Source organism: Magnolia sinica, chromosome 19 (genome assembly GCF_029962835.1).
Source record: "Magnolia sinica isolate HGM2019 chromosome 19, MsV1, whole genome shotgun sequence".
NCBI classification, from domain to species: Eukaryota; Viridiplantae; Streptophyta; class Magnoliopsida; order Magnoliales; family Magnoliaceae; genus Magnolia; species Magnolia sinica.
Genome location: NC_080591.1, coordinates 8,423,102 through 8,445,491, shown reverse-complemented (window position 1 = coordinate 8,445,491; position 22,390 = coordinate 8,423,102). Strand labels below are relative to the sequence as shown.

Genomic DNA, 22,390 nt, shown 5'->3' with positions numbered 1-22,390 from the left:
TGGGCCAACTGTAAAATCTTAAGGCGATCAGATGTTTTTAGCTCTTTAATCTCTATATTTAGTTTTGGACCATTGATCTAAATCTTTCTTCATCATCCTAAAATGAGCAGGGATCGCATGGTGGAGAATTTCCAATCCTCATTGATTTTGGGATATGGTCCATCCAAGTGATGGCCCACTGAGTGAAGGGTACGGATCAATCACCAAAGGGTACACTAGACGGTTACGAGGATTGGAACCCCCTCAATGCACCAAATATCCAGTGCCTACTGTTACCTAATGGAGAAAATCTTAGCAAATCGTCTTTTTGTCTGAATTATCAGATACGCTGCCGCCGAGGAATTATATAATCACCCGGATTGCGTCCTGCGGGGGCGGACGCGGATTAGTTACTGAACCAACAGTAGCGAGTCTGATTACGTAACCTTGTTTTGGCCCCACCATAAAGTATATGTTGGATACACACCCTTTATTCATTTGGAGAGATTATTTTAGAGGACGAGCCAAAGAATGAGACGGATCCAAAATTCAAGTGGAACCAAAATTAGAAAACAGTGGAAACAGTTATTTATACTTACCATTAAAACCTTACTAGAGCCCACCGTTATGTTTATTAGAGATCCAACCTGTTTGTAAGCTAATAAAGATAGGAATGAGGGAAAACATAAATATTAGCTTCATCAAAAACTTCTATCACCCAAAGAAGTTTTTAATGGTAGGTGTTCATTCCCTACTGTTTTTTGAGATGGGGTCTATTTGAGCTTTGGATTTGCCTTATTCTTCGGCCCATCTCTTAAAATGATGTCTCCAAATGAATAGATAGCGTGGATACAACAAATACATTATGGTGGAGCCCACATAATGTAGTGACGTGAATTCAGTAGGCATACTACTACTGTCGAGTTCAGTAGCTAATCGGTTTCCCTCAGCAGAACGAACCCCATCCACCGCGATGGTAAAAGGGACATGTGCTCTTCGCAAGAGTAGGACCCACCTTGAAGAAAGGGTAGGATCGAAGTTTTGTGTAGAGAATTTTTATCTGTCCCATGCAACATGACGCTTTTTCATGTGCACGGTGCGTCCAGTATCCGGCTGCTTACAGTTCGCTGCGACCCAAACCAGCCATGTGGGTGGGACCCTGAACGTAGGGCCCACCTAGATATATGCCAAGTTTATCCCGTCATTCATCTGTTTTGCTAGATTATTTTAGGCCATGATAGTGAAATTAAAATAAATAAAAATATCATGTGAACCACACCACAAGTACTAAGTCAAGAACTTTCTAGAGACCTTTGAAATATTTATTGATCATCTAATCCATTGATAAAGTTACTCACACCTCGTTGAAAATAACAAATAAATATCAGCTTGATCCAAAACCTTTGTGGCCCACAAAAGGTTTTTAATAGCAGATAATCATTGTTTATATTAGGTGGTCCACCTAGAATTTGTATCTACTTCATTTTTAAGACCATGTCATGATATAAGCTATAAAAACATATGGACAGCATGGATATACAGATGCATATATTTAAGCGGAATCTATTATCAGGGTCCCACCCACATTGCTGGTTCCATTCACTCTCTGCACAAGTGGGGCATCGGATCTCAGCGAAGTTGTGTTCTGCACAATTGGAGCATATGCCTGAGTGATATCATATGGACCGACACGATTAGCTACTGCCAATTTCAGTGCCTAAAATTTTTATTTAAGTGACATCAGCAAGTTATGTGGCACATCATAATATATGTTTTGTATCTACACCGTTCATCCATTTGATGGGATCATTTTAAGGCATAAGCCTAAAAATGAATTAAATCCAAAGTTCAATTGGACCGCATTATAGAAAATAGTAGAGGCCATAATGGCCACCGTTGAAACTTTACTGGGGCACCATAATGTTTATTTGGGATCCAATCTATCCATAAGTTCACACAGATAAGAGAAAACAAATATTAACTTGATCGAAAACTTCTGTGACACCAAGTACTTTTTAACGATAGACGTTCAATGACTAGTGTTTTTTATTTGCTCATTCTTCGGTTCATGCCCTAAAATGATCTCTCTAAATGTGGGGCCCACATAATTTGATGACGTCCCTTCAATAGTGAGATAGCCATAGAGCGTGGGTCTGTTAGATGTACTGTGGATCCTATGGTATTAAAAAATTCAACCAACATGAAAATGGTAAAATTTTTAATTTATGACTAGTGACTAGATGGTCATGATGATAAACATGCCAATGATCTGCATTAAACTGAAAATGGCTCAGAGGTTGATGGCTGGGATCACCCTCTCAGGATTTTTATTTTTATTTTTTCTTGGCAGGGTAGGAACTAAGAGGTTGATGGTTGGGATCCGGTTGAGGACATTTTCTTGGTCGTAGTCCATGCAATATGAGAATAGATGAGGGTTAAAACACCTCGTGACGCACGCTTTGAATAGGGTAGGAGAGGTTGGGGTCACATGTCATCCTTTCTTTAGCCACTGGGGTGACATTTTATGTGGTTTTAAAAAGATCCAACGACTATTATCAGGAGAGAGAGACAGAGAGGATGTTTGACTTTTGCTCTAAGATGTGACCTCTCTTGAATGCACCTCCCCTTGAACCACTACCATCTTTGGGTCAAACGGTAATCGCTGGCGGGCAATACTCCATGTGGCATGGTTTTAGTTTACTTCCTGTGCTTCAATGTGAAAATTTTTAATCAACCGAAGTAAAAACTTTTAATCCACCTAACTTCAGTTGGATGAGTTTACCGAAGGTTTCTAAGGGCCTGTTTGATTCACGAGGGAATAGGTAATTACCTAATAAATAAATAATAATTACTTTCTAGTAATTACTGTTTCTTGTGCTGACATTGACGGCTTGACTTTTTGGTGTTAAAATCGATGATGGCTACCAAATGAATAGAGGGCCCACTGTGATGTTCATGATATATCAATACTGTTCATCCTAAAATAGATGTATGTGTGGATATGTCATGCACATCACAGTGGGGTCCACAAATGTAAGTAAGATTTTTTGGCCCAATTTTCGAGACAAAAATGCATTTGAAATTTCAAACGGTGAAAAGGTATTAATGACCTTTTTCAAGGGTATTTTCATGATACATAAAAAATCAAACATGCCCTAAGGGATAGTTTCTAAGCTTGTTTTTGCACTTGGAAGTGATGGCTGTGAGACTAAGAGATCATTCAAAGTTCGTGTTTCATTATGATTTATCTTCTCATGTTAGGTGAGGTGTTTATAGAAAAGTAAAAGAATTTACCTCTTATGTGACATTTTAAATGACAATTTATAAGGACAAAAGGTTCTCCTTTATGGGATTGGCAATCCAGATAGTTACAAACATGTCCAAAGAGTTTGTCTAGAGAGTTTGTTCTACAACCGAAAGTCGAGCGAGTTGGGGTGAGCAACCCAAGGTTACCATACCTTAACCCTAACCCAACCCAACCCAACCTCAAGTTGGGAATTCTCAACCCAAGTCCAACCCAAGCGAGCTCGATCGGTCAGGTTAGTTGGGATGTTCGAGTGGATACATGCTAATATTTTTATTATTACATTAGTCTATTATATTTCAATACACATCTATTTTTTTATCTATAATTTTATTAATTATATATATAATTATTTATCGTAAAAACTTCATTTTTTCTAAACAAACAAGTTAAAATATAGGATAACTACTCCTCTAAAAGTCGTGTTGTGTAGCACTCAATCTATTTGGGAGAGAGAAATCAGGCATATCTTGTTAGCTTGAGTCGTTGGAAATGATGTGGACCAATGAGACCCGACAGCACTGAAATTTCCTATGCCTTCAACAAAAACGATCCATACCTAATTATAATTTATAAATAACTTATATATTGTTCAGGTTCAGGTTGGGTCGGGCAACCTAAGACCTCAACTCGAGCCCGACCCAAGTTTTATCGGGTTGGTGTTTGTATAACTCAAGCTGGAGATCGGACTTAATGCATCCTGTCCAAGCCCAACCCAATGTCGGGTCGGTCACGGTCAGTCGTGTTGAACCGGCCCAACTTTCAGCCTTAGTTTGCTCCCTTAGCATTGATGGCAGTTTATGTAACATCCTGGATTTTCACTGTTTTGGATTTCTAAAAATCCTTGAAATTTTTTTTATTGTTAATTAACTTATAATATCACTTAATGACCATTAACACTCAATGATAGTTTAAACGTGGGTGGAACTAGTAAAGAACCGCACAAGTCCGTTTAATCAACCGTAGGAAGCCAACAAATCTGCCCGATCACTTGAACATCAAGTTTAGCCTCATGATTTACTCACATAGGGCCCAAATCTAACTGACTCATTGCTAACTAATCAAGAAAATCATAACTAAATTAAAGATCTAACCGAAGCCGAGTCAGATAAGGCCCGGATCTTGACTAATAGACCAAATCAACTCCGTTACTCTTTTAGTCTAAAACCGACGGTTTAGAGTAATCATGACCAAATCTCTACTTTCATTAGTTATAAATAGGCCACACTATAAATGTAGTTAATCTAAACCCTAATCATTGCCTACGAGAAATCTCACTACCAAATTCATTCCAGAAATGCCTCAATTTTCCAAACAAGCTCTAAACCGCTCGTTGGTGGACCATGATTGCTTGCCTCCAAGTGCAGAGGTTTATAAGTAATATCTTGTGAATACAGGGTCGATCCCACAGGGAGATGAATTGCGAGAAGAAAAAAATCAAATGTAAAACAAACTAAGTAATAAAAACTAAACTGATGATTTGATTTTGGGATTTTTGAATGGATGTAATTCAACTGAATAAAATAACACACAAGCTTCAAAGTTCCACACATAGGTTAATGTTCCAAAATCATGATGAGTTGGATAACACAACTAGAATCTGAGCACTATGGTCAACCTAATCGGAAAATAAAACAGTTTAAATATTTAATAAATGATATAAAAGATTAGAAAATAATAGATCTACACCATTGACATATATTCTCAAGTGCCAGTGATTTTAAGTATTCAATATCTATAGGATAATGAATATCAAAGAAATATAACAGGTTGAGAACATCTCCTATCTAGAAAATCTGATTAATCTAGGGTAAGCCTATCCATCAATGTGGATCTCATATGATGGAAACATATGGATCTTACAAAAGGATAAAAAACAAAACCTAAATAATAAATAACATGCATACATCATTCTTCTCATCATTAAAACAATCAATCATCATAACTTAAAGAAATATTAAACCCATGTGCTTCCCTTCTAGCTTGGGCTAGAGGGAACTTAGAAAAACATAATTAAATTGCAGAAATAAAAAGCAACAAGAAAGAAAGAATAAAATTTGCAAATAGAAAAGATCTAAAAGGAAAGAAACAACTTATAAAGCTTTAATAAAACTAAAAACTCTTTAAAAAACCCTAAATATTGATTTTGAATGCTTCTAATGATGTTTAAGAATGCCCTAGGAGGCCCTATTTATAAGTAGGGAACTCCAATTTTCGTACAAAGTTGAAAACCCTAGAAAACGCCTCAAATATACGTATTTTTTCAAAATAGACTTCTCGCTGCATAGTTCGTTTAAAACAGACTTCCTGCTGCGCAGTTTTCCAAAATAAACTTCACAGCTTCAGAATACATTTTTTAAGGACGATTTCAGGATTCTTCACTTCAAATCTTCGATTCTCTTCATTCCTCGCTTGGTTTTCTTGGATCTTTGGCATGTGAATTCTTCAATCTTGATCTCCTAAGATCCATCCCTTGCCTTGGTGATTTTTGAGCATCAAATTCTTACTTTTTAACACCATTTTTCAATCCAAGCTCTTAAATTCACCTTGCAACACATACATGAGTAAAATAGAATATTAAGATGATTTATGTTCATAAAACCAAGATATAAATGGAAAAAATTATGCAATATTTGAGTCTCAACACACCCCCCAACCAGCATTTTGCTAGTCCCGAGCAAAATAAGCGAAGAAAAATAAAAATAAAAATAAAAAATAATTCTAGAAACAAAATTAAAATGAAAACAAAATTCTAACTACACCACTTTCGCAAGTAATCTCGATTGCATTTAGCATATGCAACAAGCCTTTAAACCCCTAGGTTTCCCCTAGTGGACGAGTTATAGTCTCGTGAGGGTTTCCAGAAATGTTATCCACAAACATTGAAAATAAGAAAAATATTTCAACACTATAAAATTTATACAATTATGCCTCCATTCATCATATGAATTCAAAACAAAACAATACTTACCCTAGATATGAAGTTAGATAGAATCTTAATTTTTTAATCCATTACATCCTTGAGTTCAGAGACCTAATCAAAATTTAGAATAGTTATAACCCAATATCCTTAGGTGCTTCGTGACACTAGTCTAACTTTGAGAAATATGCATGTTCCCTATCCTAACTCCTTTCAATCATCCCAAGAATATGAAATCTCTAGTTATCTCATTTTTTTATGACATTTCTTCTTTTATCATCATATCCTCATTATTATAGACCACCCTTAGATGAAGATTCTCATCGGATTTGCTTCATAACCTAAGGTATCATACTTGTAATGGTAACAGTAATGGATACTTAGGTGTTCTTACTCCGGATTACTGACACGATTGTTATGGTCATTGCATTCATGCTCTATAATAAAAATTTATTTTTCCATCACTCTTTTTTTCCTTTAATATTTTCTCTTTTAAACATATATCAATGGTACTAGTTCATTCAACCTTGTTTGAATCAAAAGTTGTTATTCTAGTTCACATATCATATTCCTCACTTAGTTAGCTAGGGTGTATTGTGAATTCAGTACATCAAATTACAACTCACTTTAAACTAGTGATTAGATAATTGAACTCAAGTTTATAATTTTCAGTTGTCAGATTTCTGACTACTATCAACCTAAACTAAGTATTAACTTTGCCTTTGGAATTCGCATAATATCATGTTCACATTCTTGCATATAAAAATATTATTTTGAAAATGTTGAAATTTTTTTTTCCCATAAACCTATAAAAAAAAAACTTAAACCTAACTGAAACCTAAAAATAATAATAATATAAACTGAAAACCAAAAAAAAAACCTTCACATGAATGACTATCCACACCCCCCAACCTAAAATCTACATTGTCCTCAATGTAATGATAATGTAATGCAGAGAACAATAAAAATAAAAGAAATGGTGGATAGTACCTGCCATGAAAAACTCACCTGCTATGTGACACTAAAAAAAATTGAATATGATACAAATCCTACACAAATGCTCCGTCAGACCAGGAGCATCATTCTGAATATTCTGGCTCATGAAGAGGGACGGACTCCTCTCCTAAATGAAAGTTTTCCACATAAGGCTTCAATCTTTGACCATTAACCTTGTACACATTACCATTACGTGGATTCTCAATTTCAATAGCCCCATGAGTATAAACATTCTGCACAATGAAGGGGCCTGTCCATCTTGATCTTAACTTTCCCGGAAAGAACTGGAGACGAGAATTGTATAATAGGACCTTTTGCTGAGGTTCAAAATTCTTCCTCAGGATATTTTTGTCATGAAAAGCTTTGGTCCTCTCTTTGTAAATTTTAGAATTTTCATAGGAGTCTCTCCTCAACTCCTCTAATTCATTTAACTCTAATTTCCTTTGTCCACTTGCTTAATCCATATCAAAGTTTAATTTCTTTATTGCCCAGTAGGTTCTATGTTCCAATTCCACAGGCAAGTGGCAAGCCTTCCCGTACACCAATCTGTATGGAGACATTCCAATCGGGGTCTTATAAGCAGTCCTATAAGCCCATAAAGCGTCGGATAGTCTGAGGTACCAATCCTTCCTATCTGGCCTTATAGTTTTCTCTAAAATGTGTTTGATTTTCCGATTAGAAATCTCAGCTTGCCCACTCGTTTGTGGGTGATATGAGGTGCTCACTTTATGCTTGATGCCATATTTCTTCATCAAAGCCTCAAATGTTCTATTGCAAAAGTGAGACCCGTCATCACTAATGATGGCCTTTGGAGTTCCAAATCTAGCAAAAATATTTTCCTTGAGGAATCGTATGACCACTTTGTTGTCATTGGTCCTACTTAGAACTGCCTCAATCCACTTTAAAACGTAGTCCACACCAACCAATATATAAAGAAATTCAAAAGAAGATGGAAATGGACCCATAAAATCAATACCCCAACAATAAAAAATCTCCAATGGTAAAATTGGGGATAAAGGCATCATGTTGTGCCGGGACACTCTTCCCAACCTTTAACATCTATCACAAGCAACATAGAAAGCATGGGTGTCTTTAAACATGGTGGGCCAATAAAAACCACACTGCAGGATTTTTGCTGTGGTTTTCTTAGCAGAAAAATGGCCACCACATGCTTCCATGTGACAAAAAGAAATAACACTTCGAACTTCATCCTCTGGGACACAACGTCTAAAAATTTGATTAGTCCCATATTTATATAAATACGGGTCATCCCAGAAGAAGTTCCTAACCTCGATTTCAAAACGCTTCCTATCTTGTGACTTCCAATGATATAACATTTTTCCCGTTACAAGATAGTTCACTATATCCGCATACCAAGGCAATTTAGAGATCGTAAATAATTGTTCATCAGGGAAAGTGTCCTGGATATGTATCTCCTCAGTGGAATCATCTAACATCAATCTAGAAAGGTGATCGGCCACTACGTTTTCTACTCCTTTTTTATCTTTTATCTCTAAGTCAAATTCTTGAAGTAGGAGGATCCATCTCAAAAGTCTCGGCTTTGCATCCTTCTTAGATAACAAATATTAAAGCCGAGTGGTCCGTGAAAATGACCACTTTGGATCCCAGTAAGTAGGACATAAACTTATCCAAAGCAAAAACTACTGCAAGTAACTCTTTTTCAGTTGTTGAGTAGTTCACTTGGGCCGAGTTTAGAGTTTTACTCGCATAGTGAATAACGTAAGGCCGTTTATCTTTCCTTTGGCCCAAAACAGCCCCTATGGTATAATCACTTGCATCGCACATTAGTTCAAAAGGAAGTATCCAATCTGGTGGACGCATGATAGGTGCAGTGGTAAGGGATGATTTAATTTTATTAAAGGCACTTGCACACTCATCTGTCCACTTAAATGGAACATCCTTTTGAAGAAGATTAGTCAAGGGTCTAGTAATGGCACTAAAATCCTTGATAAATTTTCTATAAAAACCAGCATGCCCTATAAGTGATCTAATATCTCTAACAGTTCGGGGGATAGGTAGATTAGCTATAATGTCGAGTTTTGAGCGATCTACCTCAATTCCATTTTTGGATATAACATGGCCCAAAACAATTCCCTTTTGAACCATGAAATGACATTTCTCCCAATTTAAGACAAGGTGTTTCTCTTCACATCTAGACAAGACAAGAGATAAATTGTTGAGGCATTCCTCAAAATTACTCCCAAATACAGAGAAATCGTCCATAAAAACCTCAAGAAACTTCCCAACCATATTTGAAAAAATACTTAACAAACACCGTTGGAAAGTTGCTGGGGCGTTACACAATCCAAATGGCACCGTTTAAAAGCAAACGTGCCAAATGGACAAGTGAACGTGGTTTTCTCTTGGTCTTCCAGGGCTATCTCTATTTGGTTATATCCAGAATATCCATCAAGAAAACTATAGAAGGAGTGACCTGCTATCCTCTCTAAAACTTGATCAATGAATGGTAGAGGAAAATGATCATTCTTTGTGACTTGGTTCAATTTTCTATAGTCAATGCAAACACGCCAACCAGTGGTGACACGTGTTGGTATGAGTTCATTATTAGAATTCTGCACAATAGTTATTCCAGATTTCTTTGAGACTACTTGAGTTGGACTCACCCAAACACTATCGGATATTGGGTAGATAATTCCCACATCCAATAATTTGATCACCTCATTTTTTACAACTTCCATCATGTTTGGATTAAGACGCCTTTAAGGTTGTCTAATTGGTTTGACGTCATCATCGAGGTGGATCCGATGGGTGCATATGGAAGGGCTTATACCCTTGATGTCAGAAATGGTCCAGCTCAAGGCTCCTTTATGGTCCCTTAGAACTTTCAGCAATTTAATCTCTTGATCCTTCTCTAAAAATGAAGAGATCACCACAGGATAAGTTTTATTTTCACCTAAGTATACATACTTGAGCTCATTTGGTAGTGGTTTTAAATCAAGCTTTGGATCATTGGTTGGTGATGGCAGAGGTCGCAAGTCCTCGATAGATAGGATTTGAGTGCGCTGTCTCCATTGGTACATACCAATGTCCTGGGTGGTAGTGCTTTCATTATCATCAGAAATTTTAGCAAGCACTTTTTCTAAATCATAATTTTTCAAGTCTTCAATGACTTGAATCAATTCCTCAGTTAGACTAGGTTCTAATTCCTCTTCTTCTATCAAGCAGTCCATGAAATTCAACTCATGGATCTCATTATTATCAATGGGTTGCTTACATAGATTGAAAATATTTAGTTTTAGAGTCATGTTACCAAAAGACAAGTTCATCATTTCATTCATGCAATTTATGATTGCATTTGAAATTGCTAAGAATGGGCGGCCTAAAATGATGGGAACTTGAGCGCTAGCATTTACACATGATTCAGTGTCTAGTATAATAAAATCCACGGGGAAGTAGAATTTCTCCACTTGGACTAGCACGTCCTCTAAAATTTCCCTTGGTACCTTAATAGAGCGGTCAGCGAGTTGGAGTATAATCGTGGTTGGTTTAAGCTCACCTAACCCCATTTGTTTGTAAACCGAATAAGGTACTAAGTTGACACTTACACCCAAATCTAGCAAAGCATGCTCAATTTGAAAATTTCCAATAACACAAGGAATAGTGGGACTTCCCGGGTCTTTGTATTTGGGTACAACCCTTTGTTGAATGATAGCGCTCACTTTCTCAGTAAGGAAGGCCTTTTTGTGCACATTTAATTTTCTCTTTACAGTGCACAAGTCCTTGAGATATTTAGCATATGATGGAATTTGTCTAATGGAATCAAGCAGAGGAATATTGACAGTAACCTTTTGGAGCACATCCAACACCTCTTGATATTTCATGGGGACAGTTGAATTCCGAAGTCTAGATGGGAACGGAACTGGAGGCTCATATGACTTAGTCTCTTTATCCTTTTGTTGTTGCGGCTCTTGAACCATAGCCGGTTCATCATTTTCTTGAGGCAGTGGCTCATCTTCCGGTATTTCTACTGGTTGCATTATCTTGTTATCGATCTCTTTTCCACTTCTCAAGGTAATGATGGCATTAGCTTGTTCATGATGTAGCTCACTTGGATTTGAGTCTCCAATGAAATGTGTGTTTCTAGGGTTTGGCACAGGTTGAGAAGGAAGGGTGCATTTTTCCCTAGCATTTAGTTGAATCTCAATCCTAGCCACAACTGTCTTTAATTCCTGATTTGATTGGATTAGAGACTGATTCATTTGAGCTTAAGAGTTCATGAATATGGTCAATGCATCCTCCACAGATGATCGCTTTGGCGAGGGCACATATGGTGCATTATTAGGTGCCCCAAAGAAGTTATTTTGTGGAGGCATTTGAGGTGCATTGGGCACATTAATTTGTGGTCTATTCCTCCAACTAAGATTAGGATGGTTACGCCAATTTGGATTATACGTGTTTCCCAATGGTTGCATAACTGACCTTTGGTAATTATTTATAGCATTTGCTTGATCATGCTCATGCGTGATATTTTGTACAACTGAGATTATTGGACAATCCTTTGTGTCATGGTCTGTACCACCACAAATGCTACAAAAATTACCTAAGAAAGTGTTTGCTTTAACCATATCAACCTTCCTAAGTTCCAAGGCTTCGACCTTTCTAGCCAATGCAGCGAATTTTGCATTAAGGTCGTCTTCCTCTCTTAGGACATACATTCCCGTTTTCTCTCTAGGAATGTGTCTAGTTTGGTCTGATTTAGCAGAGACATCCCATGTCTGCGTATTCTCTGCTAACATATCTAGAAAATCCCAAGCCTCATTATGATCTTTGTCAAGAAAGGTTCCACCACACATCATCTCTATGAACTGACGGGTATCCATGGTGAGCCCCTTTCGGAAAGCATCAATCACGTGCCATGGTTCATAACCATGATGTGGACAAGTAATTAGAATGTCTTTGAAGCGCTCCCAAGCTTGAAAAAAATAGTTCATTCCCCTTTTGGGAGAATGACATGATTTCTTGTTTTAGTGCATTTGTTTTGTGCTCGGGAAAGAACTTTTTTAAAAACTCTCTACTTAAGGCTTGCCATGAAGTGATGGTATTAGGTCTTAGAGAGTTGAGCCATGCTTTGGCCCGATCCTTTAGAGAAAATGAGAATAACCTAAGCTTAAGTACATCCCTATTGCCATTGTTTACTTGTAACGTTGCAATTACTTCCTCAAAGTCCTTGAGGTGCAAGTAGGGGCTTTCAGAATCTAAGCCATGAAATTTAGGAATTAATTGAATCATACCTGGTTTAAAATCAATGTTCCCTGTGTGAGCAGGGAACACTATGCAAGATGGTAAAGTTGATCTCTCAGGGTGTAAATGTTCACGTAAAGTCCGTGGTTGGTTTAACACATTCCTATGAACTTCATTTTCATCCTCAAGAGGAGGATTATTTTAATTTATAGTTGGATCTGACAGATTTGGATTTGGATTATCAACTGGGTCTGCCATGGAATCCAAGTGATGTTGAGTGCCTCTTCTAAGTGAATTATCAAGGCCTGGAACTAGTCCCCCTTTAGAGGAGAGTCGATTGTTTTGATCCCTACTCCAACGGGACATAAACCATCCACACCACACAACAAATACCACTAATTCAAATCGCAAGTATGATACTTAAAATAAAAATAAAAACTTAAATCAACAACCCAGGTGGTAGGACCAACCATGAGGGTTCAGTCCACAAAGCAAAATAAATCAATAACCCAGGTGGCAAGGCCAACCATGAGGGTTCAGTCTACAAAGCAAAATAAATCAACAACCTAGGTGGCAAAGCCGACCATGAGGGTTCAGTCCACAAAGCAAAATAAATCAACAACTCAGGTGGCAGAGCCGACCATGAGGGTTCAGTCCACAAAGTAAAATAAATCAACAACCCAGGTGGCAGAGCCGACCATGAGGGTTCAGTCCACAAAAAATAAATAAATAAATAAATAAATAAAAGTAAAACTAATGCAGAAATTAAACTATGCTAATATGGAAAATAGATTCAGCGGATGATCTTTGTGATCAAACAGCAACTGTAGGACAACCATAGCACTTGGGTGATAAAATCCCAAGCAGGGCAACCTTATGTCATAGTTAGTGCTTGAAAGACCCAACTGAATTTATTTTCAAAGAAAAAGAAAAGAAAAAAAATAAAAAAAAATAAAAAAATCTACAGAAAATCTGAAGGGTTTAGAAGAAAACTTACCTTAGCTATCTTGCACAGATCTAATCTATCTCAGTCTCTCCCCAGCAACAGCGCCAAAACTTGATTGCTTGCCTCCAAGTGCAGAGGTTCATAAGTAATATCCTGTGAATACAGGGTCGATCCCACAGGGAGATGAATTGCGAGAAGGAAAAAATCAAATGTAAAACAAACTAAGTAATAAAAACTAAACTGATGATTTAATTTTAGGATTTTTGAATGGATGTAATTCAACTGAATAAAATAACACCCAAGCTTCAAAGTTCCACACATAGGTTAATGTTCCAAAATCATGATGACTTGGATAACACAACTAGGATCTAAGCACTATGGTCAGTCTAATCGGAAAATAAAACAGTTTAAATATTTAATAAATGATATAAAATATTAGAAAATAATGGATCTGTACCATTGACATATATTCTCAAGCGCCAGTGATTTTAAGTATTCAATATCTATAGGATAATGAATATCAAAGAAATATAACAGGTTGAGAACATCTCCTATCTAGGAAATCTGATTAATCTTGGGTAAGCCTATCCATCAATGTGGATCTTATATGATGGAAACATATGGATCTTACAAAAGGATAAAAACAAAACCTAAATAATAGATAACATGCATACATCATTCTTCTCATCATTAAAACAATCAATCATCATAACTTAAAGAAATATTAAACCCATGTGCTTCCCTTCTAGCTTGGGCTAGAGGGAACTTAGAAAAACATAATTAAATTGCAGAAATAAAAAGCAACAAGAAAGAAAGAAGAAAAATTGCAAATAGAAAGGATCTAAAAGGAAAGAAACAACTTATAAAGCTTTAATAAAACTAAAAACTCTTTAAAAAATCCTAAATATTGCCCTTAAATGCTTCTAATGATGTTTAAGAATGCCCTAGGAGGCCCTATTTATAAGTAGGGAACCCAAATTTTCGTACAAAGTTGAAAACCCTACAAAACGTCTCAAATATACGTATTTTTCCAAAATAGACTTCACGCTGCATAGTTCGTTTAAAACAGACTTCCTGCTGCGCAGTTTTCCAAAATAAACTTCACAGCTTCAGAATACACTTTTTAAGGACGATTTCAGGATTCTTCACTTCAAATCTTCGATTCTCTTTATTCCTCGCTTGGTTTTCTTAGATCTTTGGCATGTGAATTCTTCAATCTTGATCTCCTAAGATCCATCCCTTGCCTTGGTGATTTTTGAGCATCAAATTCTTACTTTTTAACACCCTTTTTCAATCCAAGCTCTTAAATTCACCTTACAACACATACATGAGTAAAATAGAATATTAAGATGATTTATGTTCATAAAACCAAGATATAAATGGGGAAAATTATGCAATATTTGAGTCTCAACAGACCACTAGTTCCAAAATTATAGAATAATATTCATCTTACTGGGCTTGACGTCCATGGCGGGAGTCAAACTTGGGTACTGTCCAGAACCGCTCAACTTAAGCCAAAAGACGAGTGCATGAGAAGTGCAAATACCCTAAAAGAAGAAGCTGAAACTTAAGTGAATTAGGTCGTCCACTCTTATGCAAAGTTGAGGATTTCGGACCATCGACTTATGACCAAACTTCACACGTGGAGTAAGGATATTTTCCTGCTCATATCCGTATAGCCGCGGCCCCGATCGACCATCGGTGACCGTTAAACAGACTTCTAATTATATCTGTTGATTAGCACATCCAAATGGCGGGCCGATCATATCCATACGTAGATCATCATTAGGGCTAACTATCCTACAGTGTATATCGACTTGTACATCACATAGTGGGCCCTAGAGGATAGAAAAACCCTCCCATAGGGTTAGTATAGTAAAAAACCAACACTTGGGGCCATTTGCACCAAATATGACATTATAAAAGGGGTTTCTTTGGAGCACCCCTCTCCCCATACGAATTTGCCCTAGGAGGAAAAGGGAAAAGGGAGAAGAGAAAGAGGAGACAGAAGAGAGAAAGAAGAGAGTGAAGGAGGGTGTTGTTGGGGGAGGAGTCCAAGGAAACTTAGAACTTGGGCAATCTCCTTCCTTTATCCCACATCCACAACTCCAAGCTCGATTTCCAACCGATTGGAGAGGTAAGCACCCATCTTTTTGTAACCTTTTGTGTTGAGCTAGGATTTGCATATAACCCTAACACACAAGTACATTGCTTTAGGATTTTGACCGATTGACACCGAGTTCGATGCTCGTAGGTCGTTTTTCAAGCTTTCAACGATCCATAGGTGCGGACTATTATCCTTAGGTGGCCTAACACCAATTATAATATGAGTTTAATGATTTTATTTGTTTGGATGATGTATTGGAGAATCTAAGGAAAAACCTAGGAATTGTTGGGTTGTTTGGAATTGTATGTCATGTTGATTTCCTCATATGATGTTGCTCTTGTCTCTCACATGATTTGGTATAAATTGATGATCTCATGTTTATGTCTTGTTTGGTTTTCTTCACATGATGATTGCCATATAGCATGTATGCCTTATTAATCCTTGTACAACTTGGCTCTATGAGATGTAGTAAGTGCTTAACTTCCTCACTAACCCACACAACGCACATGCACCTTTATTCATGATATTGTTAGCCTCTCTTACTAGAAGATTTTGAATTATATGTTGAGGAGTATGAGAATATGATGTTGTTTATGCTAGTTGATGACTCTGTTAGTTGGCATATTATGAATCACCACCCAAACCTTTGGGTTGGTCAGGAATACGAGGAGAGCAAAGGCAGCCCCGTTGGTAGGACCGTCTTCAGGCTAAACCCATAGATTTGGGCGAGTGCGTGTGGGCGACAGTTGTTAGATTACATGGGTCGCTCGTACCCGATGTCGTTCCGCCACGTACTTGCCTGAACTCATGTGGTCTAGTCTACTGGTTGACCAACCTTGTTTGTTAACCCTGTTTGCTCATACATGTATGGAACCTGGCACACCCTACAACCGTTGTAGCCCATCGATAACCACCTGAAGCCGATCCACCGACTCGTGAGCCGGACATGGTGGAATGGGATACTGTGGCCGAGCTGTCGGCCTACGTTGGGGTGATGCGCCTCCCCTAGTGACTGCGAGCGATCCCTTTCTTAGCACTCCCCATGTGCTTGAAGTCGGAAATAGGAAAAATTCGACGGGATCAAGGATCGCGGTGCCCTGGCCTCGCACGTTGAGGAGCCTTGGCATCGCAACCAGTTGAGGGCATTGATAGGTGGGGTGTATCAGATTCCCCAACCTGCTGGATGAATGGACTTAACTAAGAACTCGGCCAACACGATCACATTGCATCGCACTAATTAGGGTGGCGACTCGACAGTCGAGGTCGCTCTAAGAGAGTGTTGGTCATACGCGATCATTAGATGGAATCGCTTGAGGGAGTGTCGTGGCGAGGGCATACATCATATCATCCGTCATGCATGCGCATTAATAAGATTAGTTAGGTGTTTATGAATGATTTTTTTTCATTAAATTCATTATATAACTGATGTTTGTTACAACTTAAGATTAATAGCACCCACTGAGTTGATCACTCACTCCTACTCTGGGATGGTGTTTTAAAACACCAACCAGACTCTCCCTTAGATGCAGGTGACGCAGAGTACAAGGAGCCTGACGGCATGAGTCTTGACGAGGAGGATGAGTTGTCTTACTTCCCGCTGATGGGCGGCTCTCCATCGGCTTGATAGGTAGGATTTGGATCGCTGAGCAGTGGGGCTCAGCTCTATTCTTTTGGACATATCATTTTTTTTGTGGTTTTTGTTGGGCAATGCCTTATGCGACCCATTTCTATTATTTGGACTTGTATATACTTGACCTCTTTCATTTCAGTAGACTAGTTAAGCTGGAGATCGGACTTAATGCATCCTGTCCAAGCCCAACCCAATGTCGGGTCGGTCACGGTTAGTCGTGTTGAACCCGCCCAACTTTTAGCCCTAGTTTGTTCCCTTAGCATCGATGGCAGTTTACCTCCCATTAATATATATATATATATATATATATATATATATATATATATATATATGACAACTAATCCTTTAAAAGTCGTGTTGTGTAACACTTAATCTATTTGGGAGAGAGAAATCAAGCATATCTCGTTAGCTTGAGTCGTTGGAAATGATGTGGACCAATGAGACCCGACAGCATTGAAATTTCCTATGCCTTCAACAAAGACAATCCATACCCAATTATAATTTATAATTAACTTATATATTGTTCGGGTTCAGGTTGGGTCGGGCAACCCAAGACCTCAACTCGAGCCCGACCCAAGTTTTATCAGGTTGGTGTTTGTATAACTCAAGCCGGAGATCGGACTTAATGCATCCTGTCCAAGCCCAACCCAATGTCGGGTCGGTCACGGTTAGTCGTGTTGAACCCGCCCAACTTTTAGCCCTAGTTTGTTCCCTTAGCATCGATGGCAGTTTACCTCCCATTAATATATATATATATATATATATATATATATATATATATATATTCTCTTGCATTCCCCTAATTTACCTTCAAATCCAGATAGGGCTTACTTGCAAGGGGTCATGATTCAATGATGGGCCACTCATGGGAAGAGCCAGAACATACATGTTAGAGATCTACATATATAGCATGCATGTTAGAGATCCGCCCCAATCATTAGGTAGTGCACGGAGTGAATATGTCATATAAAATAATAATAATAATAACAACAACAACAACAATAATAATAATAATGTGGGTCTACTGACATGGCATGTCAAAAACTATATGAGAAAAATGGGTGGTTAAGAAAAGAAGTCCAATATATAATTCAACATATAAATATGGCTCACTTAATGAGTGTTTGTCAACACTCCACCCATGGTGACAAGCTTATCAAAGCACCGTAGGAACCCTAAAGCTCATTTAAAAACCATCCAAAGCCTAAGCTCATTAACCATTAGGATCACAATAAGACGTAAAAGAGTAAACTGGTGGGGAATTAGCACCCCACCTAATCAAACCATCTACATCACGCCACATGGCACACCTATTCTAACAACCAATCCTAGCCCCTAGAGCCTTCTTTAACCCCCTAAGTTTTCCAAAAATTACCAAAATACCTATAAATATCCCTTCTCATTTCATTTTTAAATCATATCTTATTCACCCATATTCTTCACTTAAGAAGAGAAGAAAAGAGGGAGAGTGTGATCTAGCCTATCCATCCACCAAAGAGATACAAGAGTGAAGGAAATGAGCCTTCTATCCGGGTCACCCCAGTTGAGTTTAAGCCTTAGCTGCCTGAGTCATTTGAAAGACTAATCTAATCCATTTCAATCATCTCTTGTGACAACCCATACACCCACCTGCCCAACTCTGATCAGCTTCATCTACACTTGCATTTGAATTGTGCATCATCATCTCCACTCTTAACCCACTTGCTTGTCTAGTCGGTTCGAGTGTGTGCTCTATGGCTTGCTGATATATTGGATCTTGCTCATTAAAATCTCGAATCGATTAGGCTTTCAACTGCTTCTCCAGGTTGATGACTTCGGGTAGAGAAGTCTAACTTGATCCATTGCTTGAAGTAGGCACCGCATTGTCACACTGCATTCTATACACTTCATTGTATCGTTTGTGCACACGAACTAATCCAATCTCTAAAAATTTCATCTTGTCCTGTGAAGTAGAGACTTATACTTGTATGGGCAAAGAGGGTGCCTAACGCCTTCCCTCTATCATTGTGGTCACTTACTCAGATTTTTTTGTCACAAATTATGAGTCATTTTAAAAACATGGAATTCTTTGATTCCTTGGCTTAAGGTTTCTACATGGTCTAGCCGACTATGGAAACTCGAGTAATTGGCTAGTAGTGACTCCAAGTCAAATATACAACACCCCGAATTACAAATAACCACGAAAGCATGCGGAGGCCCTGTGAGTGCAATCTGTCCACGATCCGTGTCCACAATGTACTACTTGATTTTTGGTATTTCACATGTTTACATTGCATACTACATCAATATAATATATATTTATGAAACATATGCATCCATTGGCATTTAGACAAAAAAATTTGTCCCCTCATTAAATCAAAGGAAAAATAATGGTGTTTCGTTGTAGATCATGTACATGCCAACACAACCATTGAAAAAAACTCTCAAACCACTGAATCATACAATTGCAGCCTTATTTAAAAACCTTATGGGTGCATTTGGATGTACATTTGATAGTGTATCATTTCCTTTCATGTATATTTAGATATTACATTTACTTTATGTCCATGTATATAGAGATTCTTTTCCACATATGGGATGTACATTTATATAAATGCCCAATTATGACTAGAGTAATATATAGAGGAAAACTCAAGAGAGTTCTCCAAATATTCAAAAGTTATCAGTATGGCTGAAGATTGTGAAGATAAAAGACAATATATGTCATGTGGTTGCATGCACCAAAAATCAAAATACTAAGGAAATCGAGGAGTTGTACCTGACAATCCAACCACAGATAAGGCTTGCATGATTTATTGGATCATCTCTTGAGAATGAGTGCCACCAGTAGAGGGAGTAGCCAAAGCAGTATCAGGCGAGTCCTTAGTTGCGGTGAGGTAAGCTTTTCCTCTGTCTTTGTTCTTCTTCTTTCTACATTCATGCATGCTATGGTCATGAATCTTGTAATACGTACAGAAATAATATCTTTGCAGGTCGTTGCAAGATGGGTGAATTTCATTGCGCCAATTACACTGGACTATAGATATGTCACATTTCTCTCATGTAGATGCCAAAAGGACTATAATGGAGGTTGCGGGAATCTAGAGAGAGTAGCAAGAGCTTAAAGATGTTGTTCTTATGCCAATAAGTTAGATATAACTTTATTTATGGCAGGAAGTGGACCACGATTGAGTAATGCAACTCGACAATTTTCAAATTTAGGGCGTAGTTTCATAAGGTATTAGCGCACATGGGTGCATTCAGCATGTTTTGAAAGATGGTGATAGCATCCTCTGGAAACTCGGGATTCATCATCAATATCTCAGTCCAAATGACAACAATAGCATTATAAATTCTTGGATTGTGTGATCACCTTGAGCGATTTGAGCCAAGTTTTACTCTAGTCGATATAAACAAGCATCATTACTATGCTAATAGATTATCATTACTATGCTAATAGATTATTTTTAAATGATCTCACATTGCCTTTGCAGTCCTATGAGGAGTTAAACCAATAACAATTGTCTTTTCAACTGAATCTAATATCCATGTAACAATCTCTTCGTTCTTTATTTTCTAATCAGCCATTTCTTTTGTTGATCCATGGTGAGAGTAAGGTCCGTTCCATTTATGATACCCCACAATTTGCGTTCGTAGAGAAAATTCTCAAAGTGAATGGACCAAAGTCCATAATTGATGCCATTAAAAGTGTAACGAGAAGAAAAATCATGATTCATATTATGCGAAGGAATGTATTAGATACAAGAATATGTGGTACCTTGATGGATTGCAGTAATTCGTCACTAAGTGTGTCGTGAAGAATTAGCCAATGGAGTCAAAGCTATAAGCTAGCGGACAATTAACAACAATAGATGTGGAATCAGGATTAAAATAGTGTCGGAATTGGCAGCGGCTAACGATGAAGGTTGGAACACACAGGCTACGGAACCTATTCCTCCACGGATCGGGAGGGTTGTCCTTCTAAATTTCAGTGCATAGGATTTTTTGGACCGAAACATATGAGAGGGCCAGGGGCTACAAGGATGATGAGGCTCCAATCCTAGGTGGAGGTGTAACGGGGGCGTCATGATAGGGACGATGTGTGGTAGTTTAGAGATCAAAGATGCGACTACAGCAAGGGTTGCGGTAACGACATGGGGCTGCGGTTGCGTCTGCGACTGCAGTATGTATTGCAATTGTAGCATATCGAAGGTGTGCTGGTGGGTTTTCGACGGGAACGATTGTTGGTAGAGTTGTGTGGCCATAATAGAGATGACATAGAGATGATGAGGATTGGCGGAGAGATGGCGGTGGACAGATGAAGATGAATGGCTACTATTGAAATGGTGAGGATTGGCAAAGAGATGATGGTGGGGTTTGTACCACTATTGGTTTTAATGATGGTGGGGTTTCTGCCAGTTTCTACTGGAGTGGAGATGGGTTTTTAGACAAGGATTTTAGGGTTTGGGAAGAGGGTTTTTGGACAAGGGGTTTAGGGTTTGGAAAGAGGGTTTTGTGCGGGGTCTACCGGGGATGGTAGGTGTGTGGCTACCAGATGAGTGATGAGTGTTGCTATGATAGGGCGGAAGCGATGGCGCACGGGCACAAGTGATCTCTGAACTAGCGGCGATAATGAGGACTGTAAGGGTAAAGGACTCAAGGATCAATGGCTCAAATGTGATACTTTAATACCATGATAACTTTAGAATATTTGAAAATTTCTTCTGAATTTTTCTATATATTACATAAGTCACAATGGGACATTTATATGTGGAAAATAATATCTTTATATATACAAAAAAGTAAACGTAATATCTAAATACATATGGAAGCAAAATGATACAATATTACCATCAAAACAAGGTCATCACGTGATCTCTGGGAATAAAAACCAATCATCTTATCAAATTTTACTGTTAATATATATATATATATATATATATATATATATATATATATATATATATTATATATATATATATGGAAAATGTACTATGCGCTCGACCTCACGAGTCTGTCCCATGAGGTCGAGCTGTGTGGGCCCCACCGTGATGCGTTTCGAACATCTACCCCATCAGTCAGATGCACCATTCCATCGTGGGCCTAGGTCTCAAAAATCAAGTCAATCCATGACTTGTGTGGGCCACACCACATACAGAAGTGGAGAGGGGCCGTGCACCATTAAAACATTCATAATCATTTTTTGGGCCCCACCGAGATGTGGTTTGCAAATCCAGCCCATCCATTATGTGTGTCCCACTTGGATGAGGGTTCAGACCAAGTTTCAGACGCATGCAAATTTCAGG

The 22,390-nt window shown here is 38.1% G+C and overlaps 1 non-coding gene across 1 annotated transcript; it reads left to right on the top strand.

Moving 5' to 3' along the window:
* Positions 1 to 12,104: 12,104 nt before the first annotated feature.
* On the top strand, positions 12,105 to 12,212 carry LOC131235894 (small nucleolar RNA R71). The gene has a single exon (XR_009166409.1). It is a non-coding gene; the product is annotated as a small nucleolar RNA R71 (small nucleolar RNA).
* Positions 12,213 to 22,390: the final 10,178 nt, after the last annotated feature.